The following is a 12,589-nucleotide window of genomic DNA, read 5'->3' as shown; positions in this document are numbered from 1 at the left end:
TGATAGCCTGGCTGCTGTTAAAGCCTGGCTGCTACTCTTAAAGCCTGGCTGCTTTTAAATCCTGGCTGCTGTTAAAGCCTGGCTGCTGCTGTCAAAGCCTGGCTGCTGCTGTTAAAGTCTGGCTGCTACTCTTAAAGCCTGGCTGCTGTTAAAGCCTTGCTGCTTCCTTTGAAGCCTTTCCACTGTTAAAGCTTGGCTACTTCATTTAAAGCCTGGCTGCTGCTGTGAAAGCCTCGCTGCTGCTGTGAAAGACTGGCTGCTGCTGTTAAAGCCTGGCTGCTGCTGTTAAAGCCTGGCTGCTGCTGTTAAAGCCTGGCTGCGGTGAAAGCCTGGCTGCTGTTAAAGCCTTGCTGCTTCCTTTAATGCCTTTCCACTGTTAAAGCCTGGCTACTGCATTTAAAGCCTCGCTGCTGCTGTGAAAGCCTGTCTGCTGCTGTTAAAGCCTGGCTGCTACTGTTAAAGCTTGGCTGCTGCTGTGAAAGCCTGGCTGCTGCTGTTAAAGCCTGGTTGCTGCTTTTAAAGCCTGGCTGCTGCTGTAAAAGCCTGGCTGCTGCTGTTAAAGCCTGGCAGCTGATTTTAAAGCCTGGCTGCTGCTGTTAAAGCATGGCTGCTGCTGTTAAAGCTTGGCTAATGTGAAAGCCTGTCTGCTGTTAAAACCTGGCTGCTGCTGTTAAAGCCAGGCTGCTGCTTTTAAAGCCTGGCTGCTGTTAAAGCCTGACTGCTACTCTTAAAGCCTGGCTGCTGTTAAAGCTTGGCTGTTGCTGTTAAAGCCTGGCTGCTACTCTTAAAGCCTTGCTGCTGTTAAAGCCTGGCTGCTGCTGTGAAAACCTGGCTGCTGCTGTTAAAGCCTGGCTAATGTGAAAGCCTATCTGCTGTTAAAACCTGGCTGCTGCTGTTTAAGCCTTTGCTTCTGTGATAGCCTGGCTGCTGTTAAAGCCTGGCTGCTGCTTTTAAAGCCTGGCTGCTGTTAAAGCCTGGCTGCTACTCTTAAAGCCTGGCTACTGTTAAAGCCTGGCTGCTGCATTTAAAGCCTGGCTGCTTCTGTTAAAGCCTGACTGCTGTTAAAACCTGGCTGCTGCTGTTTAATCCTTTGCTTCTGTGATAGCCTGGCTGCTGTTAAAGCCTGGCTGCTACTCTTAAAGCCTGGCTGCTGTTAAATCCTGGCTGCTGTTAAAGCCGTGCTGTTGCTGTTAAAGCCTGGCTGCTACTCTTAAAGCCTGGCTGCTGTTAAAGCCTGGCTGCTGCTGTCAAAGCCTGGCTGCTGTTAAAGCCTTGCTGCTTCCTTTGAAGCCTTTCCACTGTTAAAGCTTGGCTACTTCATTTAAAGCCTGGCTGCTGCTGTGAAAGCCTCGCTGCTGCTGTGAAAGACTGGCTGCTGCTGTTAAAGCCTGGCTGCTGCTGTTAAAGCCTGGCTGCGGTGAAAGCCTGGCTGCTGTTAAAGCCTTGCTGCTTCCTTTAATGCCTTTCCACTGTTAAAGCCTGGCTACTGCATTTAAAGCCTCGCTGCTGCTGTGAAAGCCTGTCTGCTGCTGTTAAAGCCTGGCTGCTACTGTTAAAGCTTGGCTGCTGCTGTGAAAGCCTGGCTGCTGCTGTTAAAGCATGGCTGCTGCTGTTAAAGCTTGGCTAATGTGAAAGCCTGTCTGCTGTTAAAACCTGGCTGCTGCTGTTAAAGCCAGGCTGCTGCTTTTAAAGCCTGGCTGCTGTTAAAGCCTGACTGCTACTCTTAAAGCCTGGCTGCTGTTAAAGCCTGGCTGTTGCTGTTAAAGCCTGGCTGCTACTCTTAAAGCCTTGCTGCTGTTAAAGCCTGGCTGCTGCTGTCGTGAAAGCCTGTCATCTGCTGTTAAAGCCTGGCTGCTTCTGTTAAAGCCTGGCTACTGTTAAAGCCTGGCTGCTGCATTTACAGCCTCGCTGATGCTGTGAAAGACTGGCTGCTGCTGTTAAAGCCTGGCTGCTGCTGTTAAAGCCTGGCTTCTGCTGTTAAAGCCTGGCTGCTTCTGTGAAAGCCTGGCTGCTTCTGTTAAAGCATGGCTGCTGCTGTTAAAGCCTGGCTACTGTTAAAGCCTGGTTGCTGCATTTAAAGCCTCGCTGCTGCTGTGAAAGACTGGCTGCTGCTGTTAAAGCCTGGCTGCTGCTGTTAAAGCCTCGCTGCGGTGAAAGCCTGGCTGCTGTTAAAGCCTTGCTGCTTCCTTTAAAGCCTTTGCACTGTTAAAGCCTGGCTACTGCATTTAAAGCCTCGCTGCTGCTGTGAAAGCCTGTCATCTGCTGTTAAAGCCTGGCTTCTTCTGTTAAAGCCTGGCTGCTGCATTTACACCCTCGCTGATGCTGTGAAAGACTGGCTGCTGCTGTTAAAGCCTGGCTGCTGCTGTTACAGCCTGGCTGCTGCTGTTAAAGCCTGGCTGCGGTGAAAGCCTGGCTGCTGTTAAAGCCTTGCTGCTTCCTTTAAAGCCTTTCCACTGTTAAAGCCTGGCTACTGCATTTAAAGCATCGCTGCTGCTGTGAAAGACTGTCTGCTGCTGTTGAAGCCTGGCTGCTGCTGTGAAAGCCTGTCTGCTGTGAAAGCCTGGCTGTTGCTGTTAAAGCCTGGCTGCTACTGTTAAAGCCTGGCTGCTACTGTTAAAGCCTGGCTTCTGCATTTAAAGCCTCGCTGCTGCTGTGAAAGACTGGCTGCTGCTGTTAAAACATCGCTGCTGCTGTGAAAGCCTGGCTTCTGCTGTTAAAGCCTGGCTGCAGTTACAGCCTGGCTGCTGCTGTTAAAGCCTGGTTGCTGTTATAGCCTGCCTTCTGCTGTTAAAACCTGGCTGCTGCTGTTAAAGCCTGGCTGCTGTTAAAGCCTGCCTTCTGCTGTTAAAGCCTGGCTGCTGTTAAAGCCTGGCTGCTGCTGTGAAAGCCTGGCTGCTGTGAAAGCCTGTCTGCTGCTGTTAAAGACTGGCTTCTGCTGTTAAAGCCTGGCTGCTGCTGTGAAAGCCTGGCTGCTTCTGTTAAAGCCTGACTGCTGTTAAAACCTGGCTGCTGCTGTTTAATCCTTTGCTTCTGTGATAGCCTGGCTGCTGTTAAAGCCTGGCTGCTACTCTTAAAGCCTGGCTGCTGTTAAATCCTGGCTGCTGTTAAAGCCGTGCTGTTGCTGTTAAAGCCTGGCTGCTACTCTTAAAGCCTGGCTGCTGTTAAAGCCTGGCTGCTGCTGTCAAAGCCTGGCTGCTGTTAAAGCCTTGCTGCTTCCTTTGAAGCCTTTCCACTGTTAAAGCTTGGCTACTTCATTTAAAGCCTGGCTGCTGCTGTGAAAGCCTCGCTGCTGCTGTGAAAGACTGGCTGCTGCTGTTAAAGCCTGGCTGCTGCTGTTAAAGCCTGGCTGCGGTGAAAGCCTGGCTGCTGTTAAAGCCTTGCTGCTTCCTTTAATGCCTTTCCACTGTTAAAGCCTGGCTACTGCATTTAAAGCCTCGCTGCTGCTGTGAAAGCCTGTCTGCTGCTGTTAAAGCCTGGCTGCTACAGTTAAAGCTTGGCTGCTGCTGTGAAAGCCTGGCTGCTGCTGTTAAAGCATGGCTGCTGCTGTTAAAGCTTGGCTAATGTGAAAGCCTGTCTGCTGTTAAAACCTGGCTGCTGCTGTTAAAGCCAGGCTGCTGCTTTTAAAGCCTGGCTGCTGTTAAAGCCTGACTGCTACTCTTAAAGCCTGGCTGCTGTTAAAGCCTGGCTGTTGCTGTTAAAGCCTGGTTGCTACTCTTAAAGCCTTGCTGCTGTTAAAGCCTGGCTGCTGCTGTCGTGAAAGCCTGTCATCTGCTGTTAAAGCCTGGCTGCTTCTGTTAAAGCCTGGCTACTGTTAAAGCCTGGCTGCTGCATTTACAGCCTCGCTGATGCTGTGAAAGACTGGCTGCTGCTGTTAAAGCCTGGCTGCTGCTGTTAAAGCCTGGCTTCTGCTGTTAAAGCCTGGCTGCTTCTGTGAAAGCCTGGCTGCTTCTGTTAAAGCATGGCTGCTGCTGTTAAAGCCTGGCTACTGTTAAAGCCTGGTTGCTGCATTTAAAGCCTCGCTGCTGCTGTGAAAGACTGGCTGCTGCTGTTAAAGCCTGGCTGCTGCTGTTAAAGCCTCGCTGCGGTGAAAGCCTGGCTGCTGTTAAAGCCTTGCTGCTTCCTTTAAAGCCTTTGCACTGTTAAAGCCTGGCTACTGCATTTAAAGCCTGGCTGCTTCTGTGAAAGCCTGGCTGCTTCTGTTAAAGCATGGCTGCTGCTGTTAAAGCCTGGCTACTGTTAAAGCCTGGTTGCTGCATTTAAAGCCTCGCTGCTGCTGTGAAAGACTGGCTGCTGCTGTTAAAGCCTGGCTGCTGCTGTTAAAGCCTCGCTGCGGTGAAAGCCTGGCTGCTGTTAAAGCCTTGCTGCTTCCTTTAAAGCCTTTGCACTGTTAAAGCCTGGCTACTGCATTTAAAGCCTCGCTGCTGCTGTGAAAGCCTGTCATCTGCTGTTAAAGCCTGGCTTCTTCTGTTAAAGCCTGGCTGCTGCATTTACACCCTCGCTGATGCTGTGAAAGACTGGCTGCTGCTGTTAAAGCCTGGCTGCTGCTGTTACAGCCTGGCTGCTGCTGTTAAAGCCTGGCTGCGGTGAAAGCCTGGCTGCTGTTAAAGCCTTGCTGCTTCCTTTAAAGCCTTTCCACTGTTAAAGCCTGGCTACTGCATTTAAAGCATCGCTGCTGCTGTGAAAGACTGTCTGCTGCTGTTGAAGCCTGGCTGCTGCTGTGAAAGCCTGTCTGCTGTGAAAGCCTGGCTGTTGCTGTTAAAGCCTGGCTGCTACTGTTAAAGCCTGGCTGCTACTGTTAAAGCCTGGCTTCTGCATTTAAAGCCTCGCTGCTGCTGTGAAAGACTGGCTGCTGCTGTTAAAACATCGCTGCTGCTGTGAAAGCCTGGCTTCTGCTGTTAAAGCCTGGCTGCAGTTACAGCCTGGCTGCTGCTGTTAAAGCCTGGTTGCTGTTATAGCCTGCCTTCTGCTGTTAAAACCTGGCTGCTGCTGTTAAAGCCTGGCTGCTGTTAAAGCCTGCCTTCTGCTGTTAAAGCCTGGCTGCTGTTAAAGCCTGGCTGCTGCTGTGAAAGCCTGGCTGCTGCTGTGAAAGCCTGGCTGCTGTGAAAGCCTGGCTGCTGCTGTTAAAGCATCGCTGCTGCTCTGAAAGCCTGGCTTCTGCTGTTAAAGCCTAGCTGCAGTTACAGCCTGGCTGCTGCTGTTAAAGCCTGGTTGCTGTTATAGCCTGACTGCTGCTGTTAAAGCCTGGCTGCTGCTGTTAAAGCCTGGCTGCTGCTCTTAAAGCATCGCTGCTGCTGTGAAAGCCTGGCTTCTGCTGTTAAAGCCTGGCTGCTGTGAAAGCCTGGCTGCTGTAAAAGTCTGGCTGCTGATAAAGCCTGGCTGCTGCTGTTAAAGCCTGGCTAATGTGAAAGCCTGGCTGCTGTTAAAACCTGGCTGCTGCTGTGAAAGCCTGGCTGCTGCTGTGAAAGCCTGGCTGCTGCTGTGAAAGACTGGCTGCTGCTCTGAAAGCGTGGCTGCTGCTGTTAAAGCCTGGCTGCTTCTGTTAAAGCCGGGTTAATGTTAACACCTGACTGCTGCATTTAAAGCTTCGCTGCAGCTGTGAAAGCCTGTCTATTGCTGTTAAAGCCTGGCTGCTGCTGTGAAAGCCTGGCTGCTGCTGTGAAAGCCTGTCTATTGCTGTTAAAGCCTGGCTGCTGCTGTGAAAGCCTGGCTGCTGCTGTGAAAGCCTGGCTGCTGCTGTGAAAGCCTGGCTGCTGCTGTTAAAGCCTGGCTGCTGCTGTTAAACCCTTTCTGCTGCTGTGAAAGCCTGTCTGCTGCTCTTAAAGCCTGGCTGCTGCTGTGAAAGCCTGGCTGCTGCTGTTAAAGCCTGGCTGCTTCTGTTAAAGCCGGGTTACTGTTAACTCCTGGCTGCTGCATTTAAAGCCTCGCTGCTGCTGTGAAAGCCTGTCTATTGCTGTTAAAGCCTGGCTGCTGCTGTGAAAGCTTGGCTGCTGCTGTGAAAGCCTGGCTGCTGCTGTGAAAGCCTGGCTGCTGCTGTTAAAGCCTGGCTGCTGCTGTGAAAGCCTGGCTGCTGCTGTGAAAGCTTGGCTGCTGCTGTGAAAGCCTGGCTGCTGCTGTGAAAGCCTGGCTGCTGCTGTTAAAGCCTGGCTGCTGCTGTTAAACCCTTTCTGCTGCTGTGAAAGCCTGTCATCTGCTGTTAAAGCCTGGCTTCTTCTGTTAAAGCCTGGCTGCTGCATTTACACCCTCGCTGATGCTGTGAAAGACTGGCTGCTGCTGTTAAAGCCTGGCTGCTGCTGTTACAGCCTGGCTGCTGCTGTTAAAGCCTGGCTGCGGTGAAAGCGTGGCTGCTGTTAAAGCCTTGCTGCTTCCTTTAAAGCCTTTCCACTGTTAAAGCCTGGCTACTGCATTTAAAGCCTCGCTGCTGCTGTGAAAGACTGTCTGCTGCTGTTGAAGCCTGGCTGCTGCTGTGAAAGCCTGTCTGCTGTGAAAGCCTGGCTGTTGCTGTTAAAGCCTGGCTGCTACTGTTAAAGCCTGGCTGCTACTGTTAAAGCCTGGCTACTGCATTTAAAGCCTCGCTGCTGCTGTGAAAGCCTGTCATCTGCTGTTAAAGCCTGGCTTCTTCTGTTAAAGCCTGGCTGCTGCATTTACACCCTCGCTGATGCTGTGAAAGACTGGCTGCTGCTGTTAAAGCCTGGCTGCTGCTGTTACAGCCTGGCTGCTGCTGTTAAAGCCTGGCTGCGGTGAAAGCCTGGCTGCTGTTAAAGCCTTGCTGCTTCCTTTAAAGCCTTTCCACTGTTAAAGCCTGGCTACTGCATTTAAAGCATCGCTGCTGCTGTGAAAGACTGTCTGCTGCTGTTGAAGCCTGGCTGCTGCTGTGAAAGCCTGTCTGCTGTGAAAGCCTGGCTGTTGCTGTTAAAGCCTGGCTGCTACTGTTAAAGCCTGGCTGCTACTGTTAAAGCCTGGCTTCTGCATTTAAAGCCTCGCTGCTGCTGTGAAAGACTGGCTGCTGCTGTTAAAACATCGCTGCTGCTGTGAAAGCCTGGCTTCTGCTGTTAAAGCCTGGCTGCAGTTACAGCCTGGCTGCTGCTGTTAAAGCCTGGTTGCTGTTATAGCCTGCCTTCTGCTGTTAAAACCTGGCTGCTGCTGTTAAAGCCTGGCTGCTGTTAAAGCCTGCCTTCTGCTGTTAAAGCCTGGCTGCTGTTAAAGCCTGGCTGCTGCTGTGAAAGCCTGGCTGCTGTGAAAGCCTGGCTGCTGCTGTTAAAGCATCGCTGCTGCTCTGAAAGCCTGGCTTCTGCTGTTAAAGCCTAGCTGCAGTTACAGCCTGGCTGCTGCTGTTAAAGCCTGGTTGCTGTTATAGCCTGACTGCTGCTGTTAAAGCCTGGCTGCTGCTGTTAAAGCCTGGCTGCTGCTCTTAAAGCATCGCTGCTGCTGTGAAAGCCTGGCTTCTGCTGTTAAAGCCTGGCTGCTGTGAAAGCCTGGCTGCTGTAAAAGTCTGGCTGCTGATAAAGCCTGGCTGCTGCTGTTAAAGCCTGGCTAATGTGAAAGCCTGGCTGCTGTTAAAACCTGGCTGCTGCTGTGAAAGCCTGGCTGCTGCTGTGAAAGCCTGGCTGCTGCTGTGAAAGACTGGCTGCTGCTCTGAAAGCGTGGCTGCTGCTGTTAAAGCCTGGCTGCTTCTGTTAAAGCCGGGTTAATGTTAACACCTGACTGCTGCATTTAAAGCTTCGCTGCAGCTGTGAAAGCCTGTCTATTGCTGTTAAAGCCTGGCTGCTGCTGTGAAAGCCTGGCTGCTGCTGTGAAAGCCTGTCTATTGCTGTTAAAGCCTGGCTGCTGCTGTGAAAGCCTGGCTGCTGCTGTGAAAGCCTGGCTGCTGCTGTGAAAGCCTGGCTGCTGCTGTTAAAGCCTGGCTGCTGCTGTTAAACCCTTTCTGCTGCTGTGAAAGCCTGTCTGCTGCTCTTAAAGCCTGGCTGCTGCTGTGAAAGCCTGGCTGCTGCTGTTAAAGCCTGGCTGCTTCTGTTAAAGCCGGGTTACTGTTAACTCCTGGCTGCTGCATTTAAAGCCTCGCTGCTGCTGTGAAAGCCTGTCTATTGCTGTTAAAGCCTGTCTGCTGCTGTGAAAGCTTGGCTGCTGCTGTGAAAGCCTGGCTGCTGCTGTGAAAGCCTGGCTGCTGCTGTTAAAGCCTGGCTGCTGCTGTTAAACCCTTTCTGCTGCTGTGAAAGCCTGTCATCTGCTGTTAAAGCCTGGCTTCTTCTGTTAAAGCCTGGCTGCTGCATTTACACCCTCGCTGATGCTGTGAAAGACTGGCTGCTGCTGTTAAAGCCTGGCTGCTGCTGTTACAGCCTGGCTGCTGCTGTTAAAGCCTGGCTGCGGTGAAAGCCTGGCTGCTGTTAAAGCCTTGCTGCTTCCTTTAAAGCCTTTCCACTGTTAAAGCCTGGCTACTGCATTTAAAGCCTCGCTGCTGCTGTGAAAGACTGTCTGCTGCTGTTGAAGCCTGGCTGCTGCTGTGAAAGCCTGTCTGCTGTGAAAGCCTGGCTGTTGCTGTTAAAGCCTGGCTGCTACTGTTAAAGCCTGGCTGCTACTGTTAAAGCCTGGCTTCTGCATTTAAAGCCTCGCTGCTGCTGTGAAAGACTGGCTGCTGCTGTTAAAACATCGCTGCTGCTGTGAAAGCCTGGCTTCTGCTGTTAAAGCCTGGCTGCAGTTACAGCCTGGCTGCTGCTGTTAAAGCCTGGTTGCTGTTATAGCCTGCCTTCTGCTGTTAAAACCTGGCTGCTGCTGTTAAAGCCTGCCTTCTGCTGTTAAAGCCTGGCTGCTGTTAAAGCCTGGCTGCTGCTGTGAAAGCCTGGCTGCTGTGAAAGCCTGGCTGCTGCTGTTAAAGCATCGCTGCTGCTCTGAAAGCCTGGCTTCTGCTGTTAAAGCCTAGCTGCAGTTACAGCCTGGCTGCTGCTGTTAAAGCCTGGTTGCTGTTATAGCCTGACTGCTGCTGTTAAAGCCTGGCTGCTGCTGTTAAAGCCTGGCTGCTGCTCTTAAAGCATCGCTGCTGCTGTGAAAGCCTGGCTTCTGCTGTTAAAGCCTGGCTGCTGTGAAAGCCTGGCTGCTGTAAAAGTCTGGCTGCTGATAAAGCCTGGCTGCTGCTGTTAAAGCCTGGCTAATGTGAAAGCCTGGCTGCTGTTAAAACCTGGCTGCTGCTGTGAAAGCCTGGCTGCTGCTGTGAAAGCCTGGCTGCTGCTGTGAAAGACTGGCTGCTGCTCTGAAAGCGTGGCTGCTGCTGTTAAAGCCTGGCTGCTTCTGTTAAAGCCGGGTTAATGTTAACACCTGACTGCTGCATTTAAAGCTTCGCTGCAGCAGTGAAAGCCTGTCTATTGCTGTTAAAGCCTGGCTGCTGCTGTGAAAGCCTGGCTGCTGCTGTGAAAGCCTGTCTATTGCTGTTAAAGCCTGGCTGCTGCTGTGAAAGCCTGGCTGCTGCTGTGAAAGCCTGGCTGCTGCTGTGAAAGCCTGGCTGCTGCTGTTAAAGCCTGGCTGCTGCTGTTAAACCCTTTCTGCTGCTGTGAAAGCCTGTCTGCTGCTCTTAAAGCCTGGCTGCTGCTGTGAAAGCCTGGCTGCTGCTGTTAAAGCCTGGCTGCTTCTGTTAAAGCCGGGTTACTGTTAACTCCTGGCTGCTGCATTTAAAGCCTCGCTGCTGCTGTGAAAGCCTGTCTATTGCTGTTAAAGCCTGGCTGCTGCTGTGAAAGCTTGGCTGCTGCTGTGAAAGCCTGGCTGCTGCTGTGAAAGCCTGGCTGCTGCTGTTAAAGCCTGGCTGCTGCTGTGAAAGCCTGGCTGCTGCTGTTAAAGCCTGGCTGCTGCTGTGAAAGCCTGGCTGCTGCTGTGAAAGCTTGGCTGCTGCTGTGAAAGCCTGGCTGCTGCTGTGAAAGCCTGGCTGCTGCTGTTAAAGCCTGGCTGCTGCTGTTAAACCCTTTCTGCTGCTGTGAAAGCCTGTCATCTGCTGTTAAAGCCTGGCTTCTTCTGTTAAAGCCTGGCTGCTGCATTTACACCCTCGCTGATGCTGTGAAAGACTAGCTGCTGCTGTTAAAGCCTGGCTGCTGCTGTTACAGCCTGGCTGCTGCTGTTAAAGCCTGGCTGCGGTGAAAGCCTGGCTGCTGTTAAAGCCTTGCTGCTTCCTTTAAAGCCTTTCCACTGTTAAAGCCTGGCTACTGCATTTAAAGCCTCGCTGCTGCTGTGAAAGACTGTCTGCTGCTGTTGAAGCCTGGCTGCTGCTGTGAAAGCCTGTCTGCTGTGAAAGCCTGGCTGTTGCTGTTAAAGCCTGGCTGCTACTGTTAAAGCCTGGCTGCTACTGTTAAAGCCTGGCTACTGCATTTAAAGCCTCGCTGCTGCTGTGAAAGCCTGTCATCTGCTGTTAAAGCCTGGTTTCTTCTGTTAAAGCCTGGCTGCTGCATTTACACCCTCGCTGATGCTGTGAAAGACTGGCTGCTGCTGTTAAAGCCTGGCTGCTGCTGTTACAGCCTGGCTGCTGCTGTTAAAGCCTGGCTGCGGTGAAAGCCTGGCTGCTGTTAAAGCCTTGCTGCTTCCTTTAAAGCCTTTCCACTGTTAAAGCCTGGCTACTGCATTTAAAGCATCGCTGCTGCTGTGAAAGACTGTCTGCTGCTGTTGAAGCCTGGCTGCTGCTGTGAAAGCCTGTCTGCTGTGAAAGCCTGGCTGTTGCTGTTAAAGCCTGGCTGCTGTTAAAGCCTTGCTGCTTCCTTTGAAGCCTTTCCACTGTTAAAGCTTGGCTACTTCATTTAAAGCCTGGCTGCTGCTGTGAAAGCCTCTCTGCTGCTGTGAAAGACTGGCTGCTGCTGTTAAAGCCTGGCTGCTGCTGTTAAAGCCTGGCTGCGGTGAAAGCCTGGCTGCTGTTAAAGCCTTGCTGCTTCCTTTAATGCCTTTCCACTGTTAAAGCCTGGCTACTGCATTTAAAGCCTCGCTGCTGCTGTGAAAGCCTGTCTGCTGCTGTTAAAGCCTGGCTGCTACTGTTAAAGCTTGTCTGCTGCTGTGAAAGCCTGGCTGCTGCTGTTAAAGCATGGCTGCTGCTGTTAAAGCTTGGCTAATGTGAAAGCCTGTCTGCTGTTAAAACCTGGCTGCTGCTGTTAAAGCCAGGCTGCTGCTTTTAAAGCCTGGCTGCTGTTAAAGCCTGACTGCTACTCTTAAAGCCTGGCTGCTGTTAAAGCCTGGCTGTTGCTGTTAAAGCCTGGCTGCTACTCTTAAAGCCTTGCTGCTGTTAAAGCCTGGCTGCTGCTGTCGTGAAAGCCTGTCATCTGCTGTTAAAGCCTGGCTGCTTCTGTTAAAGCCTGGCTACTGTTAAAGCCTGGCTGCTGCATTTACAGCCTCGCTGATGCTGTGAAAGACTGGCTGCTGCTGTTAAAGCCTGGCTGCTGCTGTTAAAGCCTGGCTTCTGCTGTTAAAGCCTGGCTGCTTCTGTGAAAGCCTGGCTGCTTCTGTTAAAGCATGGCTGCTGCTGTTAAAGCCTGGCTACTGTTAAAGCCTGGTTGCTGCATTTAAAGCCTCGCTGCTGCTGTGAAAGACTGGCTGCTGCTGTTAAAGCCTGGCTGCTGCTGTTAAAGCCTTGCTGCGGTGAAAGCCTGGCTGCTGTTAAAGCCTTGCTGCTTCCTTTAAAGCCTTTGCACTGTTAAAGCCTGGCTACTGCATTTAAAGCCTCGCTGCTGCTGTGAAAGCCTGTCATCTGCTGTTAAAGCCTGGCTTCTTCTGTTAAAGCCTGGCTGCTGCATTTACACCCTCGCTGATGCTGTGAAAGACTGGCTGCTGCTGTTAAAGCCTGGCTGCTGCTGTTACAGTCTGGCTGCTGCTGTTAAAGCCTGGCTGCGGTGAAAGCCTGGCTGCTGTTAAAGCCTTGCTGCTTCCTTTAAAGCCTTTCCACTGTTAAAGCCTGGCTACTGCATTTAAAGCATCGCTGCTGCTGTGAAAGACTGTCTGCTGCTGTTGAAGCCTGGCTGCTGCTGTGAAAGCCTGTCTGCTGTGAAAGCCTGGCTGTTGCTGTTAAAGCCTGGCTGCTACTGTTAAAGCCTGGCTGCTACTGTTAAAGCCTGGCTTCTGCATTTAAAGCCTCGCTGCTGCTGTGAAAGACTGGCTGCTGCTGTTAAAACATCGCTGCTGCTGTGAAAGCCTGGCTTCTGCTGTTAAAGCCTGGCTGCAGTTACAGCCTGGCTGCTGCTGTTAAAGCCTGGTTGCTGTTATAGCCTGCCTTCTGCTGTTAAAACCTGGCTGCTGCTGTTAAAGCCTGGCTGCTGTTAAAGCCTGCCTTCTGCTGTTAAAGCCTGGCTGCTGTTAAAGCCTGGCTGCTGCTGTGAAAGCCTGGCTGCTGTGAAAGCCTGTCTGCTGCTGTTAAAGACTGGCTTCTGCTGTTAAAGCCTGGCTGCTGCTGTGAAAGCCTGGCTGCTTCTGTTAAAGCCTGACTGCTGTTAAAACCTGGCTGCTGCTGTTTAATCCTTTGCTTCTGTGATAGCCTGGCTGCTGTTAAAGCCTGGCTGCTACTCTTAAAGCCTGGCTGCTGTTAAATCCTGGCTGCTGTTAAAGCCGTGCTGTTGCTGTTAAAGCCTGGCTGCTACTC

The sequence above is a fragment of the Odontesthes bonariensis genome, chromosome 14 (genome assembly GCF_027942865.1).
Source record: "Odontesthes bonariensis isolate fOdoBon6 chromosome 14, fOdoBon6.hap1, whole genome shotgun sequence".
Lineage (NCBI taxonomy): Eukaryota > Metazoa > Chordata > Actinopteri > Atheriniformes > Atherinopsidae > Odontesthes > Odontesthes bonariensis.
Note: the sequence above shows the minus strand (reverse complement) of the source record.